Raw genomic sequence first — 16,787 nt, forward strand, 5'->3', positions numbered from 1 at the left:
GGTGACACCAGAGATGCCGCCCCGGGTGACTCCAAAGATGCTGCCCCTGGTGACACCAGAGATGTTGCCCCGGGTGACACCAGAGATGCCGCCCCGGGTGACACCAGAGATGCCGCCCCGGGTGACACCAAAGATGCTGCCCCGGGTGACTCCAAAGATGCTGCCCCGGGTGACACCAGAGATGCTACCCCGGGTAACACCAAAGATGCTGCCCCGGGTGACACCAGAGATGCCGCCCCGGGTGACACCAAAGATGCTGCCCCGGGTGACTCCAAAGATGCTGCCCCGGGTGACACCAGAGATGCTACCCCGGGTAACACCAAAGATGCTGCCCCGGGTGACACCAGAGATGCCGCCCCGGGTGACACCAAAGATGCTGCCCCGGGTGACTCCAAAGATGCTGCCCCGGGTGACACCAGAGATGCTACCCCGGGTAACACCAAAGATGCTGCCTCGGGTAACACCAAAGATGCTGCCCCGGGTGACACCAAAGATGCTGCCCCGGGTAACACCAAAGATGCTGCCCCGGGTAACACCAAAGATGCTGCCCCGGGTAACACCAGAGATGCTGCCCCGGGTAACACCAAAGATGCTGCCCCGGGTAACACCAAAGATGCTGCCCCGGGTGACACCAAAGATGCTGCCCCGGGTAACACCAGAGATGCTGCCTCGGGTAACACCAAAGATGCTGCCCCGGGTGACACCAAAGATGCTGCCCCGGGTGACACCAAAGATGCTGCCCCGGGTAACACCAGAGATGCTGCCTCGGGTAACACCAAAGATGCTGCCCCGGGTGACACCAAAGATGCTGCCCCGGGTAACACCAGAGATGCTGCCTCGGGTAACACCAGAGATGCTGCCCCGGGTAACACCAAAGATGCTGCCCCGGGTAACACCAAAGATGCTGCCCCTGGTGACACCAACTCTAGCGACGCCTCTGCACACCTCTACTAGTTTTACCACTTTTCTTGATCTAAAATCTGCATTTGATATCGCAAACAGAACCGTTATACTACATGAACTAGCTATATAATATTCTCATTAATGCTCTCCTAAATGTTCTACCTACCTCGCCTAAACATATAGCTATAAGCTATGCTGATGATATCATGATCCATACAACAGGGCATAAGAAGATGACTACCATTCTTAATGAAGTTCAAGCAATTTGTAATCGACTAGGCCTCATAATATCTTCCTCCAAAACAAACGACATCCCCCACCCATCTATGTGCAGGATGAAATCATAAGCTACGTTAAAACCTACAGATATCTTGGTGTAGATGTACCCTTTAACAAATCTACTATACCACAACTAAATAAGAAATGCAAGGAAAAGCTAAATGCTCTCAAAACTGTTGCTGGCTACAACCCCAACTATGGTGCTAATGTTGCTGGCTACAACCCCAACTATGGTGCTAATGTTGTTGGCTACAACCCCAACTATGGTGCGAATGTTGCTGGCTACAACCCCAACTATGGTGCTAATGTTGCTGGCTACATCCCCAACTATGGTGCTAATGTTGCTGGCTACAACCCCAACTATGGTGCTAATGTTGCTGGCTACAACCCCAACTATGGTGCGAATGTTGCTGGCTACAACCCCAACTATGGTGCTAATGTTGCTGGCTACAACCCCAACTATGGTGCTAATGTTGCTGGCTAAAACCCCAACTATGATGCTAATGTTGCTGGCTACAACCCCAACTATGGTGCTAATGCTGCTGGCCTCAACCCCAACTATGGTGCTAATGTTGCTGGCTACAACCCCAACTATGGTGCGAATGTTGCTGGCTACAACCCCAACTATGGTGCTAATGTTGCTGGCTACAACCCCAACTATGGTGCTAATGTTGCTGGCTACAACCCCAACTATGGTGCTAGAGTTGCTGGCTACAACCCCAACTATGGTTCTAATGTTGCTGGCTACAACCCCAACTATGGTAATGTTGCTGGCTACAACCCCAATTATGGTGTAAATGTTGCTGGCTACAACCCCAACTATGGTGCTAATGTTGCTGGCTACAACCCCAACTATGGTGCTAATGTTGCTGGCTACAACCCCAACTATGGTGCTAATGTTGCTGGCTACAACTCCAACTATGGTGCTAATGTTGCTGGCTACAACCCCAACTATTGTAATGTTGCTGGCTACAACCCCAATTATGGTGCTAATGTTGCTGGCTACAACCCCAACTATGGTGCTAATGTTGCTGGCTACAACCCCAACTATGATGCTAATGTTGCTGGCTACAACCCCAACTATGGTGCTAATGTTGCTCGCTAAAACCCCAACTATGGTAATGTTGCTGGCTACAACTCCAACTATGGTGCTAATGCTGCTGGCTACAACCCCAACTATGGTAATGTTGCTGGCTACAACCCCAACTATGGTGCTAATGTTGCTGGCTACAACCCCAACTATGGTGCTAATGTTGCTGGCTACAACCCCATCTATGGTGTTAATGTTGCTGGCTAAAACCCCAACTATGGTGCTAATGTTGCTGGCTACAACCCCAACTTTGGTGCTAATGTTGCTGGCTACAACACCAACTATGGTGCTAATGTTGATGGCTACAACCACAACTATGGTGCTAATGTTGCTGGCTACAACCCCAACTATGGTGCTAATGTTGCTGGCTACAACCCCAACTTTGGTGCTAATGTTGCTGGCTACAACACCAACTATGGTGCTAATGTTGATGGCTACAACCACAACTATGGTGCTAATGTTGCTGGCTACAACCCCAACTATGGTGCTAATGTTGCTGGCTACAACCCCAACTATGGTGCCAATGTTGCTGGCTACATCCCTAACTATGGTGCTAATGTTGCTGGCTACAACCCCAACTATGGTGCTAATGTTGCTGGCTACAACCCCAACTATGGTGCTAATGTTGCTGGCTACAACCCCAACTATGGTGCTAATTTTGCTGGCTACAACTCCACCTCTGATGCTAATGTTGCTGGCTACAACCCCAACTATGGTGCTAATGTTGTTGGCTACAACCCCAGCTATGGTGCTAATGTTGCTGGCTACAACCCCAACTATGGTGCTAATGTTGCTGGCTACAACCCCAACTATGGTGCTAATGTTGCTGGCTACAACCCCAACTATGGTGCTAATGTTGCTGGCTACATCCCCAACTATGGTGCTAATGTTGCTGGCTACAACCCCAACTATGGTGCTAATGTTGCTGGCTACAACCCCAACTATGGTGCTAATGTTGCTGGCTACAACTCCAACTATGGTGCTAATGTTGCTGGCTACAACCCCAACTATGGTGCTAATGTTGCTGGCTACAACCCCAACTATGGTGCTAATGTTGCTGGCTACAACCCCAACTATGGTGCTAATATTGCTGGCTACAACCCCAACTATGGTGCTAATGTTGCTGGCTACAACCCCAACTATGGTGCTAATGTTGCTGGCTACAACCCCAACTGTGGTGCTAATGTTGCTGGCTACAACCCCAACTATGGTGCTAATGTTGCTGGCTACATCCCCAACTATGGTGCTAATGTTGCTGGCTACAACCCCAACTATGGTGCTAATGTTGCTGGCTACAACCCCAACTATGGTGCTAATGTTGCTGGCTACAACTCCAACTATGGTGCTAATGTTGCTGGCTACAACCCCAACTATGGTGCTAATGTTGCTGGCTACAACCCCAACTATGGTGCTAATGTTGCTGGCTACAACCCCAACTATGGTACTAATGTTGCTGGCTACAACCCCAACTATTCAAATTCAAATTCAAATTCAAATTCAAAGTTTATTCTCTATAAGGATTACAATGCTGAGTTTACAGAAATTTTGTTATTGTTTGGTTTACATGTAGTAAAATTGAGATTACAGAGTGTACCACTAGAACGCTTAGGGGGGCTGTAGGGCAAATTTCGTAACTCGTTTATTTACCGTCCGATTTTCTCCAGTTTTGGTGCACAAGACAAAGTGTTCTCACTCTTTCTTGAAAATATTTATAAAAAATATACCTCAAACTACAACTGAGAAAAGACTGATTTACTGAAAATGCCCTTGGGACAGAAGTCATTCTTATATGGGGCTACGTAAGGTGGTTTGGACACTTGGTGCCGAGAGAACAATGCTAATACTAATTCGGACCGTTAGATTTCCCTCTAAATACCTTATCGTTATTTCACAAAAAAATAAAGTTTGTTAGTTTCTGGAATATTGCAAAAAAATCTGCCCTTTACTCCCACATAACTCCCAAAGTATTTGGAATATTTCCAAAAATTCTACGGTGGAAATAAGAGAAATCATTATTCTACAATGTCTGTGAATATTATTCCATTTAATTAAGTAATAAAGGAACCACATCGAATTATAGGTGAATAAGTTACTTCCGAGATATCGGCCGGGAACGCCGGCCGGCCCCCGTCTCAAAAAAAAAAAAAAAAATCGCGAAAATCGCGTTTGTTTGGGTGTATTTCTTAGTAAACTGATGTTCTAGTGCAGTTATCCTCTTCAAAACACCGTTTTCTCTTACTCAGAGACGACAGGGTAACAAGTTACACTTTTATATCGAAATATTCCCGATAATTTCTGGGCCATATTATGGCCTATTTTATTCAGTCTAGAGTATATAACATGTTTGTATGTTATTTAGAGTGTTTATTATATCATATTAGATCAATTCTGATAGACAAATAAGCCGTAGAGTTGATATATAAGCTGATATAAGCGTAATAATGGGCGATTCCTGGCTGGCACCTCGAGCGCTGGAACACTACTGAGCGTTCCCGTCTGGTTCCCGGTAGTCACTAAGTCTGCGGATAAGTCCCGCCTACTGTTTTATGATGCCAAATAGTCAGTTATTATATTAGAAAGAATAATGCAAGAAAAGGCGATAAAAAACAAGAAAATAACTCCAAAAAATATATAGGCCGTGAGCAGACTCGGTACCAACATCGCCGTCACCATACCTGATATAAATGACTATAATTTCTTGTAGAAACGTCGTAGAACATTCATTCTGGTACCGTTGTGTTGCCAAAGAGTTGAGCTATTTTTCAGTATATATAACTCAATTTCCATATTTTTTCGATTTTTCGGTGAGCGCGCGCGGAAAATTGCCCTACAGCCCGCTTAGGATGGCTAGGCATTTCGGGCATACTTAGTTTTATTCTTAAATGTCAATTATTACAAATTATGAGGTAAGTTGGTATTATGGCTAAGTGACTAAATACTATTTTGTGAGTTTAGCAATGTGAATGCTTTTGTTTTGGCACAGTACATAGTTTCAGTATTGGAGTATCACAGGATTCATTATTTTAAGATTGAGATTAATATTTCTGTTTATGGTCAAATGAGTGAGCGAGTGTGTGAACCACCAGGTGGTATTCATGTAGTTAGTTGACGGGGTGTATCAGGGAGATAAGATGTTTTCTAATGGTAGTTTTGAAGGTGATGAATGTGTCTGCAGTTCTAGAGTTCTCAGGTAGGGTGTTCCAGATTTTAGGGCCTTTGACATACATTGAATTTTTGTAAAGGTTTAGTCGGACACGGGGAATGTCGTAGAGATGTTTGTTTCTGGTGTTATGCCTGTGGGTTCTGTCACAACTATCAAGAAAGCGTTTAAGGTCAAGGTTGATATTAGAGTTTAAGGCCCTGTAGATATAGATTGCACAGTAGTAAGTGTGGATGTACTGAACAGGGAGTAAGTTTAGATCTTTGAAGAGTGGGGGGGTGTGCTGCCAGGGATGGGATTTAGTGATTATTCTTACTGCAGCTTTTTCTTGGGTTATTATTGGCTTTAGGTGTGTTGCTGCAGTTGATCCCCAAGCACAAATAGCATAGGTGAGGTATGGATAAATAAGTGAGTGGTATAGTGTGAGAAGGGCATTTTGCGGCACGTAGTATCGTATCTTGGAGAGGATCCCAACCGTTTTGGATACTTTTTTGGTTATATGCTGGATATGGGTGCTGAAATTCAGGTTATTGTCAAGGTATAAGCCTAAGAATTTTCCCCCATTATTTCTGGTAATTAGAGTGTTGTCAATCTTAATGTTAATTTGTGCATCTCCTGCTCTGCTACCAAAAATAATATAGTAAGTTTTGTCAGTGTTAAGCGTAAGTTTATTGGCTGTCATCCATGTCGATATTTTAATCAGCTCCTCATTCACAATGGTGTTAAGGGTGGCAAGATTAGGGTGAGAGATGACATAAGTCGTGTCATCAGCAAAGAGAATAGGTTTTAGGTGTTGGGATACGTTTGGAAGGTCATTGATGTATATGAGGAAGAGCAGGGGACCAAGGACACTTACCTGCGGAACTCCAGTATCAAGTGGCCGTGTTGCTGATGCTGTGTCTTTAATGGTGACGTACTGATACCTATTAGTAATGTAAGATTTGAAATAAGCAAGCGCATGGCCTCTTATACCGTAGTGGTCAAGTTTGTGGAGTAGGATTTCGTGGTTTACTGTGTCAAAAGCTTTTCTTAGGTCAATAAAAATTCCTAGTGGATATTCCTTATTTTCCAGTGCTGTGTAAAGCAGATCTAGCATTTTTATGATTGCATCATTAGTGCTTTTATTTTTCCTGAATCCAAACTGGCAGGGGTTGAGTATGTTTTGAGCCGTTATAAATGAATACAGTCTCCTGTGCACAAGTTTCTCAAAGATTTTGGATAGCAATGGTAAGTTAGATATTGGCCTATAGTTGTTTAAGTCTGTAGGGTCACCACCTTTATGTATTGGTGTAACCCTTGCCATCTTGAGTAGTTTCGGGAAGGTGCTAGTCTCTATTGACTTGTTAAAAAGTAATGAAATAGCATGCGAAAGGACATGGGCCGCTCGCTTGTACAGTAATGGTGGGACATGAGACAGATTCCCCGAGTTATTTTTAAGTGACTTTATGATCTCAATGACTTCCGTGGGCTCAGTTGGTGCAAGATAGAAGGAATTAGGGAAATTTCCATCTAGGTAGTCCCCGGCATGGGCATTGGTATGTGGGATTTTACTGGCGAGATTAGATCCTATGGTTGAGAAGAAGTCGTTTATCTTGTTAGCTGTGTCAGTGGGATGTAGTGGTGTTTCATTAGGTTTAGTTAGGACAATATTCTTGGTTTTTCTCAGTTTGTGGGTCCCTAGAATCTGAGAGAGTGTTTTCCAGGTCTTTTTTATATCTCCTCTAGTGTCTGTGAATCTACTGGAGTAGTATAGTTGTTTGGCTTTTTTTATTACTTTGGTGAGAGCTGATGAATAGTGTTTAAGAATATCTTTGTGTATTAAGCCCTGTCTATATTGCTTTTCATATTGGTGTTTCTTGTCAATGGATTTCAGAATGGTGCTGGTTAGCCATGGGCAACCAAGCCGTTTGTTTGTGATCTGTTTTGTTTTTATAGGACAATGTTTGTTGTATAGTCTAAGTAATTTGTTAAGAAAGATGTCTGTCCAGTCATCAATACCATTGGCCTTGGAGAATTCTGTAGGCCAATCAACAGTCTCTAGGTCAGCTGTGAACTTCCTTACTGAGGCCTCGTCATGGAGTCTAAATGAGAATTTGTTGTATTCAAGTGGTGGTTTACTAATGTTTGTCAGGAGGAAGGTAGGGTAGTGGTCTGTAGTGCTATCTGTGATTATCCCTGATTTAAGGGGGGCTAGTATATTGGTCCATATGTGGTCCATTATGGTTGCACTTGTCTCAGTGACTATGGTGCTAATGTTGCTGGCTACAACCCCAACTATGGTGCTAATGTTGCTGGCTACAACCCCAACTATGGTACTAATGTTGCTGGCTACAACCCCAACTATGGTGCTAATGTGAGAATCGTGAGAATGATGTACATAGCCTATGTTAGGTCCTTAATTGATTATGCTGCTCCCGTGTTGATATTAGCTAGAGAAAGTTCTCTCCGACCCTTGGAGTTAATGCAAAATGAAGCTCTCAGGATTATTCTTGGCTGTCCCAGATCTACAAAAGTTCTTAACATGAGGAAGGAGCTTGGTATTTCTAATATCAGTGATAGGATTGTTGAAATTAACACTGTACTCGGTATTAGAATGTTAAGAAATGAACCAGACACTGTCACAGTGAACCTTACTAAGTGTCTAGAAGTAAATTCACACAGTTCTAAATGGATTGTAAAAATTTGCAATTGCATTTATTTATTTATTTTTTTATTAATTTATTTTTTATTTATTTATTTATTTATTTATTTATTTATTTATTTATTTATTTATTTATTAATTTGAACATGATACAGGGAAGTACAAAGGAATACAGTTATTACAGTGCAACATGCCGAAGCACCTTGTATGCAGAGCATTATGGGCAGCTTAAAATTGACTTAAGATTAACTAAGCAATGATATATTCAGTGGTAAAAACATTATTGTAAACAGATAACAATTTAGCACAAATGAGTATTAGACAGGTTATATGGTCATTTACTGTGTTGCTGTGTAATCAGTAGAATGGAGTATTATGTTAGGTAATGTAAGTTAGGTTAGGTAAGGTTCGTCAGGAAACAGGACAAATGTTTCCTGACGCGGGTCTTAGTCAGATGATGACCCGCCTTTGGAGCTTTTGGTCATCTGACCGAGGCCTTCCGCTGGCTTACCGGTCCACCCCTTTAAAAATTATGGTCATTTATAACCTTCCAAAAATAAAAAGGAAGAAAAAAGTGATATGGTAATGTAAGTAAAAAATAAAGTTTGATTGGGTCACAGGTTAGACATTTATGAGATACAATAATGAGAAACATTTATGAGATGCAATTTATGATATACAATTATTCAGTATTTATTTAGTTGTGGGCGAGTAAGTGATTTTTGAGAAGAGACTTGAATTTATAAACAGTGTTTCTTTTATTTTCACAGGTAATGAATTCCAGATTTTAGGGCCTTTTATGTGCATTGAGTTTTTGCATAGTGTGAGATGGACACGAGGAACATCAAAGAGTGATCTGTGCCTTGTGTTATGGTCATGTGTTCTGTTGAGGTTGGCAAGGAGATGTTTGAGGGGAGGGTTAATATCAGAGTTAAGTGTTCTATATATGTAGTAGGTGCAGTAATGAGTATGGATGTTTTGTATGGTGAGTAGGTTTAGAGTTTTGAATATTGGTGGAGTGTGCTGCCTGTAGTGGGAATTTGTTATCATTCTAACTGCAGCCTTTTGTTGGGTAATTAGTGGTCTGAGGTGGTTAATTGTTGTTGAGCCCCATGTACAAATTCCATAGGTGAGATAGGGGTAAATAAGAGAGTGATATAGGGCCAGGAGGGCTGACTGTGGAACATAGTACCATATCTTCGATGGTATGCCTATGGTCTTGGAAATTTTTTTGGAAATTTGTTGTTCATGTGTTTGAAATTTGAGTCTATTATCAAGATGGATTCCTAAGAATTTTCCCTCTGTTAGCTTTGTGATAGGTGATCCGTTTATCATCATGTTAAGAGGGAAGTCTGTAGCTCTGTTACCAAACTGAATGAAGTAGGTTTTGTCAATGTTAAGAGTAAGTTTGTTAGTCCTCATCCAGGTAGATATTTTCTGTAATTCGGTATTTACAGTATTGGCTAGCGTGACTGGGCTCGGGTGGGAGAAGACGTATGTAGTGTCATCTGCAAATAGTGTGGGTTTGTGTAGTTGCAATGCATTTGGTAGGTCATTTATGTATATGAGAATTGTTAGGTAAGACACATATGCAACAGTTAGGTATCTTTATTATGAAACGTTTCGCCTACACAGTAGGCTTCTTCAGTCAAGTACAGAAAAGTTGATAGAAGCAGAAGATACTTGAAGACGATGTAATCAGTCCATCACCCTTAAAGTTTTGAGGTGGTCAGTCCCTCAGTCTGGAGAAGAGCATTGTTCCATAGTATGAAACAATATGGAGAAGAAGTGACAGGATGGAGCTTTTATAGCGCCAGGAGGTGAGACGTAGGCCACTAGGAGAGGTAAGAACTCAGATGTTGAAAGGTTAGGTCCCTCTCAAACCCAGCCCCTCTCACTAGTGGAAGTTGTCGAAGTTGATTGCAGGTCTGTACCAAGATACCCTTGTGTTGCAGTGTCTGACAGATTGAACATTAAAATGGTATAAAATACCGACAGGTTGTTAGGTAAGACACATATGCAACAGTTAGGTATCTTTATTATGAAACGTTTCGCCTACACAGTAGGCTTCTTCAGTCAAGTACAGAAAAGTTGATAGAAGGGTGATGGACTGATTACATCGTCTTCAAGTATCTTCTGCTTCTATCAACTTTTCTGTACTTGACTGAAGAAGCCTACTGTGTAGGCGAAACGTTTCATAATAAAGATACCAAACTGTTGCATATGTGTCTTACCTAACAACCTGTCGGTATTTTATACCATTTTAATGTTCATGTATATGAGAAAGAGAAGAGGGCCAGGACACTTCCCTGTGGGACACCAACTGTAATTGGCTGTGCAGAAGTGTTTACCCCATTTGCGTACACATATTGGCTTCTGTTGCTGAGATATGACTTTAGGTAGTTGAGGGAGTGCCCTCTTATACCATAGTGTGACAATTTTATATGGAGCAAGTCATGGTCAACTGTATCAAAAGCTTTACGTAAGTCAATGAAGATCCCCAGTGGGACTTCTTTTTTCTCTATTGCAGTGTATATATGTTCTAGCATGTGTATAATAGCATCGTTAGTATTTTTATTAGGCCTGAACCCAAACTGACAGGGGTTGAGTATGTTGTGGGAGATGAGGTAGGAATAGATTCGCTTACGAATTAATTTTTCGAAGATTTTAGAGAGAGGGTGTAAGTTGGATATTGACCTATAGTTATTCAAGTCTGTTTGGTCTCCTTTATGGATCAGGGTGACCCTCGCTATTTTGAGTACTGTAGGGAAGGTAGAGGATTCAATGGATTTGTTAAAGAGTGTTGCAATGATTGGTGATAGTACTTGTGACACTTTTTTGTATATGAAGGGTGGTAAGGTATTTAAATCTCCTGTCTTGTTTTTTAGTGTGTTGATAATAAGGGAGACTTCAGTTGGGTTAGTCGGAGCTAGGAACAGTGTGTTCGGGTAGTTGCCAGTGAGGTAGTCATTTGGTGGGGTATCTGAGCTTGGAATTTCATTGGTAAAGTTTTTTCCTGTAGTGGAGAAGAAATTATTGAGTCTGTTTGCTGTTTCAGTTGGTGGGAGTTGGGGTTCATCTGATTTTGCTAATTTTATTTCGCTATGTCGTGATATCTTTTTTGTTCCCAGAATTTCTGATAGGGTTAAGAACATAAGAACATAAGAATGTAGGAACACTGCAGAAGGCCTACTGGCCCATACGAGGCAGGTCCTTATCAAAACGACATCTACCTAAAGCTACTCAAGAAACAACTCCCGCACCCCCCAACACCAATCAAACCCAGCCCCTCCCACTCATATATTTGTCCAGTCTCTTCTTAAAGCTACCCAAGGTCCTAGCCTCTATCACCCCACTTGGAAGACTGTTCCACGCATCTACAACTCTGTTAGAAAACCAGTACTTACCTATGTCCTTTCTAAATCTAAATTTATCCAACTTAAATCCATTATTCCTGGTTCTTACCTGGTTCGACACCCTCAGTACTTTATTAATGTTTTCCAGGTCTTTTTTATGTCACCTCGTAAGTTGGATAATCTGTTCTCATAATACAATTTTTTAGCCCTTCTTATCAGGATGGTTAGTATTGACGAGTAACGTTTTGTTTGGTCTCTGGTTATGTGACCCATTCTGTACTGTTTTTCATATAGGTGTTTTGTATTTATGGATTTGAGAATGCTGGGTGTTAGCCAGGGACTGTTCAGTCTCTTAGCTGTCATCTGTTTAGTTTTTTTGGGGCAGCGCTTGTTATAGAGGTATTGGGTCTTTTTTACAAAATTATTAATACATTCGTCAATATCTGTATAGATTTCTAGCTCAGGGTGCCAGTCAATGTTTGTCACTGCTGTTGTGAAGTTATTAATGGCTGCCTCACTGTGAAGTCTGAAAGTGACTTTAGTAGTGTCTTGGGGTAACTTGCCAAGATTTGTTATGAGGAAGGTAGGGTAGTGATCTGTGGTATTATCTGTAATTATGCCTGATTTTAAAGGGGATATGGTGTTGGTCCAGATGTGGTCAAGTAGGGAAACACTAGTCTCCGTAACTCTTGTAGGTTTTGTTAAAGTTGGTAGCAACATGCAGTCGGAGGATCTCACCTTCAAGGACCATAACATTGTATCAATCGCATCTGCTAGAAAAATGACAGGATGGATAATGAGAACCTTCAAAACTAGGGAGGCCAAGCCCATGATGACACTCTTCAGGTCACTTGTTCTATCTAGGCTGGAATATTGCTGCACACTAACAGCACTTTTAAAGGCAGGTGAAATTGCCGACCTAGAAAATGTACAGAGAACTTTCACGGCGCGCATAACGGAGATAAAACACCTCAATTACTGGGAGCGCTTGAGGTTCCTAAACCTGTATTCCCTGGAACGCAGGAGGGAGAGATACATGATTATATACACCTGGAAAATCCTAGAGGGACTAGTACCGAACTTGCACACGAAAATCACTCACTACGAAAGCAAAAGACTTGGCAGACGATGCACCATCCCCCCAATGAAAAGCAGGGGTGTCACTAGCACGTTAAGAGACCATACAATAAGTGTCAGGGGCCCGAGACTGTTCAACTGCCTCCCAGCACACATAAGGGGGATTACCAACAGACCCCTGGCAGTCTTCAAGCTGGCACTGGACAAGCACCTAAAGTCAGTTCCTGATCAGCCGGGCTGTGGCTCGTACGTTGGTTTGCGTGCAGCCAGCAGCAACAGCCTGGTTGATCAGGCTCTGATCCACCAGGAGGCCTGGTCACAGACCGGGCCGCGGGGGCGTTGACCCCCGGAACTCTCTCCAGGTAAACTCCAGGTAAACTCATTGTGTTTGTGAATTCAGTAACGTGTGGGTCCTGGTCTTGCAGGAGATTTATATTGAAGTCACCTGAGAGTAGCAAGTGATCTTTGTTCATGCGTACATCAGTTATCATACTTCCTAGGTTGTCACTAAAACGGCTAATGTTTGACTGTGGTACTCTGTAGATGTTTATCACTGTGAGAGGTTTTTGTAGGTATTTGGATTTGAATTTAGCTATTATATATATTCCCCATGTTCACCCATTGTGCAAGTATTAGTGATACATTCTAGTTGGTCTGAGTAGTATATAGCTGTGCATTAAGTTTTATAACCTGCATGAACTGTATCACTGTAGACAACAAGAGCATTTCGCCCCTCCATGGAAGATGTGTTCATTTAATATCACATACCTGCAAGTCCCTCCCAAGAAGCTCATTGCTAGTAATCCCTTCCTTAAATCACTTGTTAAAGCAACTACCCAAGAAGAAATTTCTTTCCTAGCTGGTAGTAATAAGTTATCACAAGTTACATACACTGATGAATCTAAACAGGAGTCTTCTGGCAGGGCTGCATCTGCTCTTGTTGCCACCTTCCTAGTTCAGAACGATAATAAACTTGTTGAACTAGGCATAAAAATTAACAGCTGGGTGTCTACACTGCAAACTGAATTGTTTGCAATCCTAATGGCGCTAAAGCTAACCTATGACACTGAGCTTGACTCTATCATCATTACTGATTCTATGTCATCACTGAATGCTCTTGACTCACATAATGACTCCAACAAAATGCTCATCGGAGAAGCCAGGTACAGATACTCAGAAATCAAGGACAAAGGAATTAATGTACAATTGCTATGGATCCCATCACACACATTGGATTACTCCTTCATGATAAAGTTGATATGTTGATAAATTAGACACATGTGCAATTCTTGGGTATCTTTATTGAGGAAACGTTTCGCCACACAGTGGCTTCATCAGTCCATACAAAGGAGAATCTTGAAGAACAGGAGGAGAATGAGGTAATCAGTCCCTCAACCTTGAGTCGATGTGGTCAGTCCATCAATCTTGAATAGAATACGGCATACGTGCTGAGAAGGAGCTTATAAACCGTTGGCTTATAAACCGTCGGTTCTCTGAACCATTCATCTACAAACCTGTCAGACACTGCAACTTCTTGGGATCTTAATACTTGGGAATTCTTCGCTTGCCTAATTCTTGGGCACGACCTACTTCAACATTGAACAAATGTTGCACGACCTATGACTGCTGCACCTCTCCTGCCAACGGTTTATAAGCTCCTTCTCAGCACGTATGCCGTATTCTATTCAAGATTGATGGACTGACCACATCGACTCAAGGTTGAGGGACTGATTACCTCATTCTCCTCCTGTTCTTCAAGATTCTCCTTTGTATGGACTGATGAAGCCACTGTGTGGCGAAAAGTTTCCTCAATAAAGATACCCAAGAATTGCACATGTGTCTAATTTATCAACATGTCGGTTCTCTGAACCATTCATCTACAAATAAAGTTGATATGTTAGCCAAGAAGAGTACCCAGAAGGAGAATGTAGAATATAACTTTGGTATAACTGTGTCTAGCATTAGGAATAATATTAGGAGAGAAGTAAATAATGAAAATGATTGTTATAGGAATGCAGTTAGAAGCCTGAGTAGATCTATAACCCACTATGATAACATGAACGTAGATAAGTATGTTTATGGAGCAACTTGCAATGTGAACAGACTAACTGATGTTGTAGTGGCCAGGCTTAGGCTTGGTTACAAGTACTTCTGGCAGTTTGGGAGACACACAGATGATGATCAAACTAAATGTAAATTATGTGATCAGGCATATGGTCACTCTCTTGAACACTATGTGCTTAATTGTCCACTTATTGAGGAATACAGAGACAGACAGTATAATAACCTATGTGACATGTCAAGATATTTTATTAATGAAAATAAGATACCAGATATACTAAGCAAATTTCCTACATTTGCTTGTAACAGATAAGTGAACTATAGATATGTAGATAAATAAAAACCCATATGTACACCTGTTAACCCTTTGAGGCCTTCTTTCTAGACTTTTTGTGTATCCATATGCTCTCGCGCTACCGTCCACAGGATGGATATGGGGTGCACAATAAACTAGCCACTTCGGTGGCAAAATCTAAGACTCTAATCCTAGACCAGTACTATAGATTAAAGTTGGATAACACCAATAGGCATGGCGTTACAAATTAGTTGTGGACTGTATATATAAAATAAGACCATCATTTACCCGATGATTGGTGGTCACTGGTGATCTTTGTAATGCCTACAGTGCCTGTCCTATTATAACACCTAACTGGCCAGTTATGAGTTTCATATAATAAGAAGGTTTACTTAACTGTAGGCGAGGAGGCACAATTCCTGGCCTTCCTTTATTTCCTCCTTTGTTTAGATGTCCTGCTAAATCGATACAATTCCTTTTCCAGCAGGACTATAGTAACACTTGGGTTGTCCTGAGTTTAGAGTCGAGACTCCAGTAGAACTCCACGGTCTCACACGGTTACATGTGTTCACTCGGAGAATGGCGACTCATTTCACTTCACACATTCCCTTAACTTAAAATCATTTCACAACTTCTTCCTCACAAGGCGACTTAGTGTACTGTTAATTTAACACACGTTAGAAGTCGATCCATTAAAGATCTGAGCCCGATGAGTGTCGACTGAACAGTTGCGTCTTCTCCCGGGTGAACTTGCTCATTATGACGTTGCATTATTCCCGGTTGGGTGTCCTTCACTATTCACTATTTTGTTGTTTCCACCCTGTTAAACTGGTTGCGTAAATTACGTTCCTTCACTCTTCACCAGGAACAGTTACAACACTTCTTATTATGAAGAGAGACCACTATTCACGTTTCGGCCGTCGGAACCGGCAATTTCCTGGTTTCATGTTAACGGGGATACCGTGTCATAGACCTATGCTCCACGAGACTCCCCAAGCCTCCCCTCTCGGCCCTCAGCGCATGCGCAAGGCTTCTCTGATGGTGCTCTCTCACTTTCAAATGTATTTTAGCCTAACAGTAACACATCAATTACATATTTACATGATACAATATAAGGTTGAGAAATTTACACCAGAATTTTCCACAGCTTGGTTGCCAACGCTTTCGCCTCACACACTGAGTGTCCGAGGTTCAATCCCCAGCCTGTAGTTTCACTTGTCTTCGAGATACAACTAATATCAGTAAGTGTAATCTGTTTTAGATCCGCCAGTAAATTCAATTAAATATAAATGTGACTTGACAAGATAGAAGTAAATTGTCTGTCTACATAAATTATATTAATAAATTTAATTAATGAAATATTTTTATTTACTACCAGTACATGTAGAAGGTATACAGACCGTAGCTGACATCACTGACTTACTACTATATAGAAAGCCGCTTGGTAGGCAGAGCATTTCAGGAAAATTAGGTCAATTTTGTCCCAAGGTGCGACCCACACCAGTCGACTAACACCCAGGTACCCATTTTACCGATGGGTGAACATGGACAACCGGTATAAGGAAATATTCTGGGAATCGAGCCTGGACCCTCAGTGTCAGCATGTGAAACAAGAACTTTGCCACCAGGCCACGGGCCTGGTGTGTAATTAATAATATTATTGTTGTGTAATATTACAACTGAGTAATTGCTAGTGATACTGTCAGAGGATCTCGCCTTCGAAGACCACAACAATGTATCTACCCTATCTGCTAGGAAAAATGATGGGATGGATAATGAGAACCTTCAAAACTAGGGATGCCAAGCCCATGATGATTCTCTTCAAATCGCTTGTTCTCTCTAGGCTGAGATACTTCTGTACACTAACTGCCTCCTTCAAGGCTGGCAAAATTACTGACTTAGAGAAAGTACAGAGAACTTTCACA

General features: G+C 41.9%; 1 protein-coding gene across 1 annotated transcript in view; it reads right to left on the reverse strand.

Annotated features, from left to right (window-relative positions):
* LOC128688209 (retinol dehydrogenase 11) overlaps window positions 1-15,605 on the reverse strand; it is a 167,866-nt gene extending 152,261 nt beyond the window's left edge. Inside the window, exon 1 of the mRNA XM_070086855.1 lies at window positions 15,260-15,605. The gene's annotated coding sequence lies outside the window, so the exon portion shown is untranslated. The remainder of the gene's footprint in view (window positions 1-15,259) is intronic.
* Window positions 15,606-16,787: the final 1,182 nt, after the last annotated feature.

The sequence above is a fragment of the Cherax quadricarinatus genome, chromosome 19 (genome assembly GCF_038502225.1).
Source record: "Cherax quadricarinatus isolate ZL_2023a chromosome 19, ASM3850222v1, whole genome shotgun sequence".
Classification (NCBI taxonomy): Eukaryota; Metazoa; Arthropoda; class Malacostraca; order Decapoda; family Parastacidae; genus Cherax; species Cherax quadricarinatus.